General features: G+C 41.4%; 1 protein-coding gene across 1 annotated transcript in view; it reads right to left on the reverse strand.

The window, feature by feature from the left end:
- The window catches only part of LOC123990387 (disks large-associated protein 1-like), a 195581-nt gene extending 177665 nt beyond the window's left edge, over positions 1-17916 (reverse strand). Inside the window, exon 1 of the mRNA XM_046290947.1 lies at positions 17765-17916. The gene's annotated coding sequence lies outside the window, so the exon portion shown is untranslated. The remainder of the gene's footprint in view (positions 1-17764) is intronic.
- Positions 17917-18657: the final 741 nt, after the last annotated feature.

Genomic DNA, 18657 nt, shown 5'->3' on the forward strand with positions numbered 1-18657 from the left:
ACAATAGGTTGAGACTTCCACTGCGCTCGAGTGCACAGAACAGCTGGCAGGCACATTCACAATAATGTTCAACCTCCCTCTGTTCCAGTATGTAATCCCTGCATGTCTTAAGCTGACCAACATCATTACTTTTCCCAAGAACTCTAAGACAATGACTAATGCATCTGTAATCATTAAGTGCTTTGAAAGGCTGGTTATGGCACACATCAACTCCATCATCCCAGATACACTGTAGACCCACTCCAATTGGCATACCAGCCCAACAGATCCATAGACAACGCAATCTCAATTGCACTCCACACTGCCTTCACCTACCTAGATCAGAGAATACCTATGTGAGAATGTTGTTCATTGACTAAAGCGCAGCATTCAACACCATTGTCCCCTCCAAGTTTGTGACCAAGCTTAGGACCCAGGGACTGAACACCTCCATCTGCAACTGGATCCTGGACTTCCTGACGGGCTGACCCCAGGTGGTGAGGGTAGGCAACATCCCCTCCGCCACGCTGACCGTCAACACGTGGGCCCCACAGGAGTGTGTGCTTACTCCCCTCCTGTACTCCCTGTTCATCCATGACTGGGTGGTTACGAACAACTCCAACACCATAATCAAGTTTGCTGATGAAACGATGGTGGTAGAATAACAGGGAGGAGGGCAGTGACCTGACAGTGTGGTGCCAGGACTACAACCTCTCCCCCAACGTAAGCAAGACCAAGAAGCTGATTGTGGACTACAGTAAGCACGCTCCTATCCACATCGATGGGGCTGCAGTGGAGCTGGTCAAGAGATTCAAGTTCCTCCGTGTCCAAATCACTAAGGACTTAAAATGGTCCACACGCACACAGTCGTGAACAAGGCGCGACAGAGGTTGAAAAGCTCTACAGCTGTACCAATGAGACAATCTTGGCTGGCTGCGTCACTGCAACAGCACCGACCTCAATCAAATGGCATTACAGAGGGTGGCGTGGACAACCCAGCTCCCTGCCATCCAGGATCTCTATACCGAGTGGTGTGAAAGGAAGGCCCGGAAAATTCTTAAAGACTCCAGCCATCCAAGCCATAGACTGTTCTCCGGTTCCACACGCCAAACTGTACCGATGCATCAAGACTGACACCAACAGGCTCCTGAACAGCTTCTATCCCAAAGACATAAGACTGCTAAATAGCTAACAAAATGGCTACACAGACTTTCTGAGTTAACCCTTGTATTTTAATTTGTTATGCACACTCACAAGACTTTACACACTCAACACTCCTGACACTCCAGCACACACACATAATTTGCTCACACACACACACACATAACATGCATACACATTCAAACAGCCTCTACACACACGCACTCACATACAATCAGCATGTACAGTATGCTGCTGCTCCTCTGTTTATCATACAGTTGAAGTCGGAAGTTTACATACACCTTAGCCAAATACATTTAAACTCAGTTTTTCACAATTCGTGACATTTAAAAATGCCCTGTCTTAAGTCAATTAGGATCACCACTTAATTTTAAGAATGTGAAATGTCAGAATAATATTTCAGCTTTTATTTCTTTCATCACATTCCCATTGGGTGAGAAGTTTACATACACTAAATTAGTATTTGGTAGCATTGCCAATAAATTGTTTAACTTGTGGCAAATGTTTCAGGTAGCATTCCACATGCGTTGCACAATAAGTTGGGTAAATTTTGGCCCATTCCTCCTGACAGAGCTGGTGTAACTGAGTCAGGTTTGTAGGCCTCCTTGCTCACACACACTTTTTCAGTTCTGCCCACAAATTGGATATAGGATCTATAGGATTGAGGTCAGGTCTTTGTGATGGCCACTCCAATACCTGGACTTTGTTGTTCTGAAGCCATTTTGCCACAACTTTGGAAGTATGCCTGGGGTCATTGTCCATTTGGTAGACCCATGTGCGACCAAGCTTTAAATTCCTGACTTGAGATGTTGCTTCAATATATCCACATAATTGTATTTCCTCATGATGCCATCTATTTGTGAAGTACACCAGTCCCTCCTCCAACAAAGCACCCCCATAACATGATGCTGCCACCCCCGTGCTTGACGGTTGGGATGGTGTTCTTCGGCTTGCAAGCCTCCCCCTTTTTCCTCCAAACATAACGATGGTCATTATGGTCAAACAGTTATATATTTGTTTCATCAGACCAGAGGACATTCCTCAAAAAGTACAATCTTGTCCCCATGTGCAGTTGCAAACCGTAGTCTGGCATTTTTTTCATGATGGTTTTGGAGCAGTGGTTTTCATTTGTTTTCCTTTTGCTGTTTACTCCAGCAGCCTGTTTTCAGGTTACTTTTTACACCAAAGTATATAGACATTTGTTTTACTGTGGATGGTGTTTATAGATACTATTGTTTGAACAGATGAACATGCTACCTTCAGGCATTTTTGCTCCCAAGGATGGACCAGCATCTTCAACAAGGTCCTTTGCTGATTGTTCACTGAGTTTGGGATTGATTTGCACCTCCAATTTTTATGTCAATTACCAAAGACATAATTTTCTGGAATTTCATCAGTCTAGGAGACTGACCCACTGGAAGAACAGTGTCTCCTTCCAATTGAGTGGTATGATGGCTGCCAAAACTATAGTTTGGTCCCATGGTGTTTATACTTGCATACTATTGTTTGAACAGATGAACATGCTACCTATCTTTGTTTTCTTTATTATTTTGGTTAGGTCAGGGTGTGACATGGGGGTTTTATGTGTTTGTCATGTCTAGGTAAATTGTATGTCTATGGTTGCCTAGATTGGTTCTCAATTAGAGGCAGCTGTCTATCGTTGTCTCTGATTGGGAACCATATTTAGGCAGCCATATTCTTTGGGTATTTTGTGGGTGATTGTTTCCTGTGTCAGTGTTTGTGCACGGTTCCTGTGTCAGTGTTAGTTCACGTTTATTGTATTTGTGTTCATGTTGAGTTTTTCTTATTAAAAACCATGGACACCTACCACGCTGGTCCGATCCTTGTTTCACCTCTTCAAAGGAAGAGGAGGAAATCTGCCGTGACACCTACAAGTTATTTTTGTTTGCTATAGAAATATAATCACTAAGATTGTGATGATAGCCAGTTTGTTTTACAAGCGTGTTTACAGTTAACATGCATAGGCTAAATGCATTGCACTTCTCGTTGTGGCTGCACTTTGGATATTATTAATTGCACTTCTGATGTTGTAACAACAATTTCAACAGAAACATTATTATCAATGCACAGTTGTCTTATTATGCATATGGAATAAATGCACTTCTTGTCATTGTCGCATTTTGGATGTATTGTTTTGTTATTGCTGAAAGACTTCAGCACCGGACAGTGTCCATACAGTGTTTGAGCGCTGTCCACTGCTGAAGTCTTTCACTTTTGCACGTGAAAGATGTTTTTGTCATTGCCTTGTGGTCACTTGTATTAGCCTTATAGCTATTTATGACCCAATTCAGGAAACTCGTCGCAAGTCACAGGAGAGCTGTTTGAAGGTAAAAAATGTTTAAAACAAAATGTTTTTTTTGGCCAGAAATGCGTTCTCGAACATGTGAACTTTCATGTTCCTTAATAATCAATTTGTATGCCATCTGTAAATATGAATAAAACTGTTAAATTACGAGCCTAGTTGGTTTAGCCACAGAAAAAGTAAGCAACCTTCCCCCTAGCCATGATAGGCTGAGATAATGAGTGGGCTGGACATGCTGAGAGATGAGTTTAGATAGGTCAGCCATATAGCACGCATCTATCTATCGGAGCTGGTCAGTATGTCTAAGTAATAGTGTCAAACACAGCTTCTTTTTTAAAAATGTATCGCGTAGTAAAACTGAATAAACCTAATGTCAAGTTAAAGTGTACTGTTAGCTAGCTAACGTTAGCTGGCTGGCTCGCTAGCTAATGTTATGTGTATGCTCTCCACTTTCTGGAGTTTTGAAATCAGTGGAATTCAAGTATGATAGCTAATGAGATGTAGAAAACACCCATCTGGATTACCTCATCAAACAAAGGGCAACCATGCATGGCATCACACAGGAGATGCGTCCAATCATGGTGTATACTGGTAAGATAGTCTAGCTAGCAACATTTTCAGATATTACACGTTTCTAATTTTGACAGAAAGTGGTTTCATTTCAAGTGTACTGTTAGCTAGCTAACATTAGCTTGCTGGGTCGCTAGTTAACATTGTGTATGATCTTATTCTTCGTATCTCTAACACATTTGCTTGATTAGTTATAGTCATAGTACCTGGTTGGTTAGGTACATGCAAATTCATGCAGGGTAGTAACGTCATGAGTTGTGATAAAAGTCCATTGTTTAGCTAGCTAGCTAGCTACACGTCTTCACAAAAGACTCCACTCTCATTTTACCAATTATTTTCATTTCAAGTTAGTTTCCTGTTAGCTGGCTGGCTTGCTAACTAACGTTACGTCACGTGTTGAGATTCATTGTTTACATAGCTAGCTGTCTAGCTACATTTCTTAACAAAAGACTCTCGTGTTTGTGTGCCAGGCCGCAGAATAACTGATGAATGTTTGAATGCTCAACACCCGTTGAATATGTCCTGTGTCAGTAAACGTCGTCAACAAAGCATAATTCAATTGTCGCCAGATGCACAGTTACAGTCACCAATGTTCTGGATAACATGAAAATTGGCTAACCAGCTCTGCTGGGGTGAGTAAAATGGTCAGAGTGGGGTGTTCTCTCCTTATCTGTCTGGAAGTAGCTAGCCAATGTTATCCAGTTAGCTTGGGTGCTTGACTGTTGTTGTGAGGTCAGAGCTTTCAGGAACAACTCTACTTATTGGCCAGAGTGTCTGGTGTGCACTCTGAAGCGAAACGCTCTGAATTTACGAATGGACAATCTGACAACACAGTTGCAGTCACCAACGCTCTGGATAACACACTGTAACAGCTGGCTCTGTGAGCTGTTCAGTGAGCTGTTCTCTCTCGCTCTCTCTTAGATGTCTGGAAGTAGCTGGCAAGTTAGTAGAGTACGCTCGGATCAACCCTTAAAGAGATGGGTGGGGCTAAGGCTTAAGAGGGTGTGAACAATGCTTAATGGGTGTTGACAAAGAAGGGCTCTCCAATAGTAGTACCAAAACATTGAAAGACGGTTTTCTCAAAAGTGAGTTTACAAGTTGATCAACTTTCAAAGCAAAATAACTTTCTCATTGTCAAATGCAGTGTGTGATATACCATTTTGTAGCTCTGAGTCTCTAGTGTTGTCCAATGTAAAAAACAGAAATTCAAATGTTGCCACATAAGACCGAATTCAGGTGGTGAGTCACATTTTGTTGAATATTCTTCGGCCAAATTCAAACAAAATCTACATTTATATTGAATGTGTCCTGTGCCATATCTGCTTTTATTGAAAAAACGATAACTTCCTTATAACTCTGAAGTCATGAAACTCGACTGTTTTCTTAGCACCCCCACGTATTTGTCAAGCCCTCCCTTAGCACCAGGAGAGAAGAAATCCTGGCATTGTGCCTGCTATAGCCTGAGTGGCAAGCGCAACATGCGTTAAGTGGAAGAACTGAACCCAGAGGAAGGAAATATTATTTTGACAATGAGGAGAGAAAACATGAAACAAAATTAAAGGATGGATAAAATCTAGAGCAGGATGTCAGATAAAATCTCAAAAGATAAGCACATAGAAAGGGGGAAACAAAATCAAGCGAAAATTAACAAACAGTCACATGCATATACAATAGTTATCCAGGGCTTTCGCAGTGTCTGTTATAAAGAAACGGTGAGCACTCACGTAAGGAAGAAGTGCGTGACACAGCAGCCGTATTGTCACTCACATGGTTGCACACGGTTTGAGTTCATTTGGCCCAGAAGAAGTAGCATATTTAATAATATTTTCAATTATTTCTGTTAACCCGAGCTCGCCTCTCTACGCGGCTAGTAGAACACAGGCCTTCCTAACAGTCTCTTATATGGAGATTCCCATCTCCCTCACTGTTCATAGCCCATCTGTTTACAGCCCATCTATCTACCTCATCCCCATAGTGTATTTATTTATTTTGCTCTTTTTGCACCACAGAATCTCAACTTGCACATCCATCTTTTGCACATCTACCATTCCAGTGTTTAATTGCCATATTGTAATTACTTCGCCACCATTGCCTATTTATTGCCTTAACTCCCTTATTTTACCTAATTTGCACTCACTGTATATAGACTTTGTTTTGTTTTTTTTCTACTGTATTATTGACTGTATGTTTTGTTCATTCCATGTGTAACTCTGTGTTGTTGTATGTGTCGAACCGCTATGCTTTATCTTGGCCAGGTCGCAGTTGCAAATGAGAACTTGTTCTCAACTAGCTTACCTGGTTAAATAAAGGTGAAAATAAATTGAATTAAAAAATCTCTGAGAGCAGCAAACCAATTCCCCCAACAATCTGTGGAATCCTCCTGCTCTGCCTGCCTGCAAGTCACTCAATTAGGGTTAAGTGCCTTGCCCGAGAGCACATCGACACATTTTTCACCAAGTCCTCCTGGGGATTCGATCCAGCGACTTTTTGGTTACTGGCCCAACACTCTTAAGCACTAGGCAAAAGCTACTTCCCCCGTTAAGGAACATTCGTCTGTTCATTTATCACTCACTGCATGTTGTTGTCTGCTGTGGCATCATGGGATGTAGCATGTAGCAAATACCCACTCTCCTCACCTCTCGTCTTGCCTGGCTTATCAGTTAATGACGCACTGGGTCGGAAACCTCCTCTCTATGGTCTTCTACATGCTTCCCAATAGCTTCCATTCATCATGCTGTAAATTGCATTGTGTGTGTAGGCTTATGGGCTGTTTTGCTGCAATGGGCGCTATTACCATCACAACTACTGGTGGTGTTAAAGGACAAAACAGAACTGTCACAGAAGGTCCTCTGAGGGTCAATGCTGTTCTGTTTCTTCATCCTCCATGTTTTGCAGTGTCATCATGACAGAGCACTCCATAACAGGTCTAGGATCAGGCCTGTGAGAAGCAATCAAAGGGGCAGCATTACACAGAGCAGAGAATCTCCCTTTGGGATCGAGATCAGGAAAGGAAGCTAGAGTGGAATCAGAATCCGTCTGTCTCTGGCCAGCTACACTTCTATGCTAAACACTGATCAGGAATATGCGGATGGTTGTGTGCATCCAGGTCCCTATCCTGATTAGAAAGGGGTTTGTGTTTGATGTCTGTGGACACTGCACACTCTTATGTCTCCAATGCAACACATTGAATAAATATCAATATTTCGATAGCTAAGCTGCCTGCATTCATCCGAGTTTAATCTAAGTTTATGTCTGAAGACACCCTGGGTGTGTTTAGGTTAAGAGTGTGTAGTTAAATTCACCAGCCGTTCTGAGATTTTAAATATTTAAAAAATATATTTCATCTTCCACAGCTGCTGCCCTTTCACGCTCTTTCGTTTCTCTTTGGTCTCGCTGTTTTCACTCCAGAATAATGTATTGCGTAATAATGTGTTGCGCACTTTCTTTAAAGGGTTTTGTGCTCGTCTCCGAAGCCAGCGATGACGTAAAATAGAAATGGTTGCTGATTTGTGTAACTGTATGTGGGTAATATTCGTGCTCAGCACTCAGTGATATCATAACAACCTTTACTGTAAAATGTATACTACTTGGTCAGACCCTGAGGGGTCTATATCTCCCAAAAAAATGACATACTATTAAAGAAGAACGATGTGTCCGGAGGGAATGGCTGTAACCTTTACTCATGACATGTCACTCCTGGCCTCTATGATGAGGTCAAAGGTCAAGTCATCTTGGAAAGAAGGCTTCTCTACTGTACACGCCCTCTTCACATTCTAGTCAATAGTGATATAAATAAGATATGCCGTTTTGCAGACACTTTTATCTCAGAAAACTTACGGTGGTGTGTGCATACATTTAAATATGGGTGTTCCTAGCGGGAATCAAACCCACAACCCTGGCATTGATAGTGCCATGCTGTGTCAACTTAGCCACACTGGACCTCCACAGAGTCTGGATTGTTTTGGTGGCACTGCAACACTTTACTTATAAGTATATCTCGCCCTGTGTTCTTTTTTCTTGTGACACAGCATTTGATTAATCATGTATGTTTGGTGGGGACCGCTGAGTCCCTGTGCGTCTTCTTGCTTCTGAGTGTTGCGTTGTAAAGGGACTTGACACCCTTTGTTTTAGTGTATTCACTTTTCTTTCTTTTCTTTCTTTCTTTCTTTCTTTCTCTCTCTTTAGCTGCTAAGTCTTTACATTTTGCTGGAGGGGGCACTTCAAGGCTCCCGTAGTCTTCCTGTTATCTAAACCCCACAGCCAATTCTGGTGCACTGAACCCGTTGGACTGGCAGACTGTGTGCGTGGCAATGAATGTAGATTGCCTGAGGGACCTCTTCACTGAATTTCTCCTGGACCCTGGATATTGGATATCCTGGATATTCCCCCACAACTACATCATTTTTTTTAACGTAGCGCACCACCACAGACACTTGTTCCGTTTTACTGAGGTCCTTACTCTCAGCTACCATCAATGCAAATAGTTCAGCATCTTGTGTTTCACCATTTATCTGATCCCTGATCATATTTGCCATAATGTCTAGTATTCCATTCTGTATATCGTGATGTGTGGACTTAGCATTTCTAGGACAATCTGAGATTTCCTGTGCAACTGTTTTGTCGAATTTGCCCATGACCTGTAAACGTTCAAAGAGGTTTCCCTGGTTGACAGCCATGTCATTTTCTATGTCTCCTCTGTGTGAAAAATCCCTGGTATGCAGCGTAACGCAATGACTCCACAACTGCTCTCATATACTCTGTTCTCTCTGACTATTTTCGAATGGTCCACTCGTTCCACGCTGTCATTGAATATTTATGCACCACACTTTTGCATGCACAGTCCTTTGAAAGAGAATATTCCAGCCATTTGTAATTCTCATACCATCTACGATTGTCCAACGTTTGTGGCTGGATAATGTCGAAGAAGAAGGTGCCTTGGTTCCTCAACAGGTGACTGTCTTAAATCAGAGGCTGTTCTAACGATGGCTGTTCTAACGGTGCAGCTAACGATGGCTGTTCTAACGGTGCAGCTAACGATGGCTGTGGAGCAGCTATCAGCGACGTACTGCTCTGGTGCTCCCTCACATCGTGGCTCACGAGTTTCTCTCTCCAACTCATCTTTCTTATCTCCCGCTTCTTCTTTGGCCCCCACGGAGACAGGGTCTGGGTCTGGATTTTCATTTTCTACCAGCACTCTTCTCTTGATCAGAAACCGGTCCATCACAACGGAGTGAGATGGGCGACTAGCTAGCTAGAAGTTAGCTCACATAACATAGCCTAACGTGCACACACACACCAGAGACCTCCACAAATACACAAATACACACACACACATCATAAGGTACACGTGCGACACAAGCACTCAGCCAGGGATCGGATTGGGAACAGAATGGCTGGTTATTAACTTCTACATATTTCTTTATTTAAAAATAAAAGAATACTAAAATGCTTGAGGGGGCTTAACTGGGGCTATGCAGATTTGTGACATGGCTAAAGCATCCCCTAGCCCCATAGAGCACCGTGCCCGGGCTATAGAGAGGGGGGTTGAGCCCTTAGGACCCTCGGCCACTGAAAATGTTTTTCCCCAAACACTCCGATAGTCTTATTCGATCTTCATCTCTGGTCGTTGGGGGCAGGATTTGTGCAACAAAACTCTGTACGCTGACAAAGAGGCCAAACTGACTGGCTGGATAAAGCAGAATGGGAACAATTGGTTCATATATGTACAGCATATTTATATTTGTTGTACTAATGACTTCATGTTGATATGAAGTAAGCTACTTAAACACTACATGACCAAAAGTATGTGGACACCTGCTAGTCAAACATCTCTTTCCAAACTCATGGACATTAATATGGAGTTGGTCCCCCCTTTGCTGCTATAACATTTTCTACTCTTCTGGGAAGGCTTTCCTCTAGATGTTGGAAAATTGCTGCTGGGTCTTGCTTCCATTTACAGTGGGGCAAAAAAATATTTAGACAGCCACCAATTGTGCAAGTTCTCCCACTTAAAAATATGAGAGAGGCCTGTAATTTTCATCATAGGTATACTTCAACTATGACAGACAAAATGAGGAAAAGAAATCCAGAAAATCACATTGTAGGATTTTTAATGAATTTATTTGCAAATTTTGGAAAATAAGTATTTGGTCAATAACAAAAGCTTATCTCAATACTTTGTTATATACCCTTTGTTGGCAATGACAGAGGTCAAACGTTTTCTGTAAGTCTTCACAAGGTTTTCACACACTGTTGCTGGTATTTTTGACCCATTCCTCCATGCAGATCTCCTCTAGAGCAGTGATGTTTTGGGGCTGTTGCTGGGTAACACAGACTTTCAACTCCCTCCAAAGAATTTCTATGGGGTTGAGATCTGGAGACTGGCTAGGCCACTCCAGGACCTTGAAATGCTTATTACGAAGCCACTCCTTCGTTGCCCGGGCGGTGTGTTTGGGATCATTGCCATGCTGAAAGACCCAGCCACGTTTCATCTTCAATGCCCTTGCTGATGGAAGGATACATGGCCAATTCATTCTTTCCTTTACACGGATCAGTCATCCTGGTCCTTTTGCAGAAAAACAGCCCCAAAGCATGATGTTTCCACCCCCATGCTTCACAGTAGGTATGAAGTTCTTTGGATGCAACTCAGCATTCTTTGTCCTCCAAACACGACGGGTTGAGTTTTTACCAAAAAGTTATATTTTGGTTTCATCTGACCATATGACATTCTCCCAATCTTCTTCTGGATCATCTAAATGCTCTCTAGCAAACTTCAGACGGGCCTGGACATGTACTGGCTTAAGCAGGGGGACACGTCTGGCACTGCAGGATTTGAGTCCCTGGCGGCGTAGTGTGTTACTGATGGTAGGCTTTGTTACTTTGGTCCCAGCTCTCTGCAGGTCATTCAGTAGGTCCCCCCGTGTGGTTCTGGGATTTTTGCTCACCGTTCTTGTGATCATTTTGACCCCACGGGGTGAGATCTTGCATGGAGTCCCAGATCGAGAGAGATTATCAGTGGTCTTGTTTGTCTTCCATTTCCTACTAATTGCTCCCACATTTGATTTCTTCAAACCAAGCTGCTTACCTATTGCAGATTCAGTCTTCCCAGCCTGGTGCAGGTCTACAATTTTGTTTCTGGTGTCCTTTGACAGCTCTTTGGTCTTGGCCAAACTATTTGTGAAAATATTTGTGAAAATATGTAATGTGATGTTAACCTTCTAAAGGAGAGTATGGATTTTGTAAGTCGCTCTGGATAAGAGCGTCTGCTAAATGACTTAAATGTAAATGTAAATGTGATTTTCAAATAAGGATGAACTAGTCAGTGGCCACGCCCACGTCGGCATCATGGAACCGCTTTTTTCTACTCCAGAGTACAAAATCACCCGTGAGCGAAACTTACATTTCATGCCAAAGAGACCCACGGTAAGTCAGATGTTTTGAATGGTTAAAAAGTCAGAGGACACCGAGTCAGGAGTCCCCACATTGGAATGGCTACAATCCTATAGGCCACAGAGATCAGACAGCTGTAGTTTTGGCTGCATGGCTAGAAATGGTTAAACTCTGAGACTATCGATCACACCAGAATAAGAGAAAATTCTCGAAGCTAAGAATGAGAATACTGACAACCACCGAAGCATCTATTCTATGAGATGTTTTTTAGAATGGTACTCTGAAGTATCCATCCTAACCACTAACAACGAAAGACATTGTGACTTCTGGGAAAGTTAACCAGAGACTCTGATGAACTCTACAGGACGATTGAGGATTCCAACAGAGAAGACAACATCGACATATGGCCGTAAATATATAAATTGCAATTATTCTCGAATGAGCGGCCGATAATGTGAAAAAGGATTATCATTTCAATGAATATAATTATAGACTGTGTGTAGTGAATCTAATTTGTCTTTCCTGCACTGTCTCAGTCCCCAACCCTTTCTATCATTGTTAGTAACCAATATCTACTGTTTGTTATGTAGTTCTGTGTGATTATTTTGTTAGTTAGTAAATAAATAATGAAGCCAATTTGTATATCTCTGATTCGTGATTTTGGCTAGGGTTCGTGCAGATATCCAAGGCTTTGCGATGTTCAGTAATGAGAATTGAGGTAATAATAATAATTCATTAATAGAAGACTAATTGATCAGATATTAAAATATCTAAATAGTTATATTCGGAAAATTCTAACTTTGTAATATCAACATTTTCCGTGGTGCCCCGACTTCCTAGTTAATGTTTAAATGATTAGTTTAATCATGTAATAAGTCAACCTAGAGAATTGATTTGGTAAAATAACAGTCTTCAAATTTAATGATACAGTCGACCGGGCAGCTTTAGCCTGGCAGACATTTGATGAACTGACTTGTTGGAAAGGTAGTATCCTATGACGTGCCACGTTGAATGTCACTGAGCTCTTCAGTAAGGCCATTCTACTGCCAATGTTTGTCTATGGAGATTGCATGGCGGTGTGCTCAAGTTTCTACACCTGTCAGCAGTAGGTGTGGTTGAAATAGCCAAATCCACTCATTTGATGGGGTGTCCACATACTTCTGTAAATGTAGTTTATGTAGGCTTCACATGCTGTGGTAGCTTTAAAGGTGCTATTGGTCCTAAACTCTCATAGTTTGTTTGCTGCTGTTCAGAAAAACAGACTAAACTTATTGATACAAAAGCAACCCTCACACTACCATTGCATAATTCATTATGTTTGTTCCAAAACTAAATTGACTTGTTCTTTACGGGACCACAGGGTATGCACACATGACTGTAAGTCGCTATACAAATGGAATCATTCATATATTATATTATTATATTATTATATTATTATTATATTAAATGGAATCATTCAATATAAGTAAAAAAACACCTAAAAAATCAACTGCACCAAGACCTCTTGACTTCAAATCAAATCAAACTGTATTTGCCACATGCACCGAATACAACAAGTGTAGACTTGACCGTGAAATGCTTACTTACAAGCTCTTAAAAATTATTCAGGCTAGGGTCTATTTTACCCAATTTCCTCCTGACTGACGTGCCCAAAGTAAACTGCTTGTTGATCAGGCCCTAAAGCCAGGATATGCATATAATTGGTACCATTGGAAAGAAAACACTCTGAAGTTTGTAGAAATGTTCAAATAATGTAGGAGACTCTAACAAATAGATATGGTAAGAGAGGTCCAAAGAAAAACCAAACAGAATTTTTTTTGAGAGCCTATGCTCTTCCAATGGAACGTAAGGGAAAAATTAAATCTAGCTCTCAGTATGCAATTCCTATGGCTTCCACTGGGTGTCAGTAGTCTTTGTTCAAGGTTTCAGGCTTGTTTCTTCCAAAACGAGGAAGAATAATGCGTTTTAGTACAGGGACATAGACTGGGAAATTCGTGTATGTGTGAGCTACGAAGAGGACAGGCACCTGCTAATATCATTTTCCTATTGAACATACTACTGTCCGTATGAAATATTATAGTTTAATTACATTTTAGGGTATCTGAGGATAAAGTAGAAATGTATTTTGACTTGTTTTAACAAAGTTTAATGGTAGCTTTTTGGATATCTTTCTCTGCATGTTGAACGAGTAGATTACTCAATCGATGGCGCCAACTAAACAGACTTTTTTGGATATAAAGAAAAGGATAAAGGATTTTATCTAACAAAACGACACTACATGTTGTAGCTGGGACCATTGGATGACAAATCAGAGGAAGATTTTGAAAAAGTGAATATTTAATTGCTATTTGTGAATTTATGAAACCTAGGCTGGTGGAAAAGTGTAGGTTGTGGTGAAGTGACTATGCATATGTAACAAACAACAGCGATTAGCAGCAGTGTCCAAAAGGGGGGGGTCAACGTAAATTGTACGGTGGCAATTTTATGAATTGTTCTGCAGTCTAATGGCTTGGGGGTAGAAGCTGTTGAGCAGCCTTTTGGACCTAGACTTGGTGCTCCGGTACCGCTTGCTGGAGTCTCTGACAATTTTATGGGCTTTCCTCTGACACTGCCTATTATATAGGTCCTGGATGGCAGGAAGCTTGGCCCCAGTGATGTACTAGGCCGTTCGCACTACCTCTGTAACGCCTTATGGTCAGATGCCCAGCAGTTGCCATACCAGCTGGTGATGCAACCGGTCAGGATGCTCTCAATGGTGCAGCTGTATAAACTTTTGAGGATCTGGGGACCCATGCCAAATCTTTTCAGTCTCCTGAGGGGGAAAAGGTTTTGTCATTCCCTCTTCATGACTGTTTTGGTATGTTTGGACCATGACAGTTCGTTGGTGATGTGGACACCAGAACTGCAAACTTAATTATTGTGTTGGAGTTGTGTTTGGCCGCGCAGTCGTGGGTGAACAGGGAATACAGGAGGGGCCTAAGTACACACCCCTGGGAGGCCCGAGTGTTGAGGATCAGCGTGGCAGACAACCAGACAATAGCGTCGTCAATATAAAGGAAAAACAACAAAAGGCGCGCTCTCTGGGTTGCGCACCAAACAGTTTGGGGACTTTCCACTTGCCTCTCATTGAAACTGATCATTCTCCCTAATTTTTCAGAATAAAGGCCTGAAACAATGTCTAAAGACAGTTCACAGCTAGTGGAAGCCATAGGGAACAATCTGGGTCCTATCCCTTTAAATGGTGGATAGGCTTTCAATGGAAAAACACCTATTTCAAAATAATAGCACTTCCTGGATGGATTTTCGTCAGGTTTTTGCCTGCCATTTCAGTTCTGTTATACTCATATACATTATGTTAACAGTTTTGGAAACTTTAGAGTGTTTTCTATGCATATCCTAGCTTCTGGTCCTGAGTAGCAGGCAGTTTACTTTGGGCACGCTTTTCATCCAAAATTCTGCAACCTGCCCCCTATCCCAATTAAAGGGAAGTTTCTTCCAGTCTGCAGTGAGTTATCGCTTTTCTGATGTCCAGAATATTTTTTTTTGAGTCATAAGGGACAGTAGCAGCAACATTATGTACACAATAAGTAAAAAAATAAGTTACGGAAAATGTGGTCCTCTGTGGTCCTTCTGTAGCTCAGTTGGTAGAGCATGGTGCTTGTAACGCCAGGGTAGTGGGTTCGATCCCCGTGACCACCCATACGTAGAATGTATGCACACATGACTGTAAGTTGCTTTGGATAAAAGCGTCTGCTAAATGGCATATATTATATATTAAATATATATTATTATTATTAATATCAGTTCGTCCTTGCATGGCCCCTACAATCCATTATATTACAATGTCTATTTGATCGCCACTTGCTCAGTGGTGGAAAAAGTTCTCAATTGTCACACTTGAGTAAAAGTAAAGATACATTGAATGTCCAATGCAACAGCTTTTATCTCAATATCAAATCATTTCTGTGTGACAATTAAGTACATTACTGTGATTGTTTTCAATTAAAATGATCAAAAGTCAAATAAAAAAAAGCTTCTTAGCAAAGTGCAATTTCTCAAGCAAGAATTTTGCTAGGACTGTCTGGGAGTGGTCTGAGTGGGGATGGGGAAAACTGAAAACTAGCGGTTGTTGGCAGAGAGGTTTGGAACTCTCTTTCTTATTGGTCTATTAACTAATTTACTGCCTGGTGATGTCTCCGGGCAGGCCAAAACTCCATCCCACCACAACAGGCTGAAATTTCAGCTGGTCTTTTCAAACAGTTGTTACACTAAAAGGGAATTATCATAATTTTCACAAGTTTACATTATTATTCCAACCTCAAGTGTGGAAAAATATATATAAACGCAACATGCAAAGTGTTGGTCCCATATTTCATGAGCTGAAATAAAATAGTAGTATGAGCTGAGTAGTATAAAGCCCTTTTGTGGGGAAAAACTAATTCTGATTGGCTGGGCCTGGCTCCCAAATGGGAGGGCCTATGCTATGCCCTCCCAGGCCCACCCATGGCTGCGCCCCTGCCAAGTCATTTGAAATCCACAGATTAGGGTCTGATGATTTAATGATTTCCTTATATGAACTGTAACTCAGCAAAATCTTCGAAATTGTTGCGTTTATAGTTTTGTTCAGTGTATACATGAAATGAAAAAATGGATTTAGACTGCACTCCGCCATTAATAGCAAAGGTGCTCAAGTGAACGTAATTTGTTATCATAACGTTTAAAATGTTGTTGATGTGACATATATAGTTTTGAGTCAGTGCCATATAAACATATGAAGTAATAATGACTTTCCACTGACCCTGGAGTTCAGTTTACTAGAAGTATTTGAGTTTTAAAAAATGCCTTGGGGTTTAGAAGAGAAAGTATTCAAAAAGGTAAATAGTACAGATACTGTAACGACTTCAGTAATACTTCAAAATATTTTTACTTAAGTTACTTTACACATTTACATTTGAGTCATTTAGCAGACACTTATCCAGAGCGACTTACTGTACAGTTAGTGCATTCATGGGACAACAACATGTCACACTCTTAGTAACTACACTTTTCCTCAATAAAGTAGCTGGCAGCAACGAGGGGGGTCAAGTGCAAGTGTTGGTTCAGGAAAGTTTTCTTTACACCACTGTACTTGCTCAATGATGGAAATAACAAAATAGCTAATCGACAATCCAGGGTCTACATTGTAATACTCTGAAGCCATGTGTATCCCACATGTTTCCCCAACCAAGCACGCTGAATGCATAGGCTGCCTCGTAACGCTACTCATAACGCTGCGCTCGGCTCACTCATATATCTCATACTTTACATCGTGGGGCGTCAGTGACGCTGCGGACAGACTCTACTATTACTTGATAGGCAAGTAATTTCCCTCAATAGACCAAACAAGCAGACTAAACAAGCAATTCAACGAAATGGTAAACTTGACAGTTACTTGAAAAGGGTTGATGTACTTATAGGTGTGAACAGATGGACTCGACGTCAACAAATTGGTTATATCCTGGGTTATAACTGCAAAAAGCAAACCCTCATGTAATGCGTTATTTGCTTAACCCCTTAGTTTTAATATTTGTAACAGCTAAAATGTATCTTGCATGTGTATCAGCCATAGAAAATGCCCCACAAATGTGTTTAATTAACATGCAACATAAAGTAATGTAGCCGAGCCTTATAAATCAGGGAAGCCAGCAGTCAATAGTAACAGTCCATTCATACACACACACACACACACACACACCGAGTGTACAAAACATTAGGAACACCTGCTCCTTCCATGAGACTGACCAAGTGAATCCAGGTGAAAGCTATGATCCCACCTGTTAAATCCACTTCAATTGGAGTCAGGGGAGGAGACCGGTTAAATAATGATTTTAAGCCTTGACACATGGATTGTGTATGTGTGCCATTCAGAGGGTGAATGGACAAAACAAAATATGTAAGTGCCTTTTACTGGCGATGGTAGTAGCTGCCAGGCGCACCGGTTTGTGTGTGTCAAGAACAGAAACGCTACTGGGTTTTTCACACGCAACAGTTTCCCATGTGTACCAAGAATGGTCCACCACCCAAAAGACATCCAGCCAAATTGACACAACTGTGGGAAGCATTGGAGTAAGCATGGGCCAGCATCACTGTCGAACGCTTTCGATACCTCATAGTCCATGCCCCGACTAAATTAAGGCTGTTTTGAGGGCAAAAGAGGTGCAACTCAATATGAGGAAGGTGTTCCTAATGTTTTGTACACTCAGTGTATATTGTAGACAATTAGGAATATAGCCCACAACTATATAAATATCTTAGAGTTAAACAAACCAAACTCAGATTGATTAATTTGCGCATTTAACGTACCTTATGGTGTGTTGGTAGAAAACAGCAAGCGCTCCCTGGTATAATCCTATACAATTCACCGTCTTTGAATAATAGCTTTCTCTTCTGCCAATGGAAACTCGACAGGAGGTCCACTGGTTGTCAAGTCCCAGTCTATACTGGCTGCTTGTACCTGACCGTCTGTGAGCTGCTGCGGCATCACAGATCGCATGGAACTGCGCTTGGGCTGAGCACGGCATTGTGGAAAACCCGGAATGGGTTGGGCACCTTGGGACCAGACCATCTGCCTACTACTGTATGTAGCCACTTGGTTTGCACCCCCACACTAAGTACTGATCAAATAAAACCGGTTTCCCAGGTGTAGAAATGTAGGACTATGATCACAAATAGTGACGATGTGGCTTGGCAGTTTTCATTAGCCTGATTCATGTTCCCACTTAATGCATAAATGTATTCCTAAACTATGCTTTATTAGGATTACTCCCAGTATTTATAACATTATTATCAAAGCCATATGCCAGCATCAATCACTTGCTACTGTGTTTGGTTGATTTCATGTTAGGCCACCAACAGGGCACAACCTGGTCGAATCAACGTTTTTTCAACATAATTTATGGAAAAGTGGAAAATACATTGGATTTGAAGAAAGTAATCATCTGTTGTTTTGAGGGTAAAAAATTCAGCCACATGATTAAGTCGTCATGGTAACCAATTTTCAACAAAGACAAAGCTTGTATGAGATATGTTGAATTTGTACCTTTGAAACAATATCCACTGTCAAAAACAAAACAAAAACAATAGGCTGGGCAACACCTCCTACTGGAGAGTTAATCTATCTACAGCTATTCATCTGGCCTCACGTCCAGCCTTGCGTAAATTTGATATTTGTCACTAGCCAGGTTTCCATCGAATTG

The sequence above is a fragment of the Oncorhynchus gorbuscha genome, linkage group LG12 (genome assembly GCF_021184085.1).
Source record: "Oncorhynchus gorbuscha isolate QuinsamMale2020 ecotype Even-year linkage group LG12, OgorEven_v1.0, whole genome shotgun sequence".
In the NCBI taxonomy this organism is placed as follows: domain Eukaryota; kingdom Metazoa; phylum Chordata; class Actinopteri; order Salmoniformes; family Salmonidae; genus Oncorhynchus; species Oncorhynchus gorbuscha.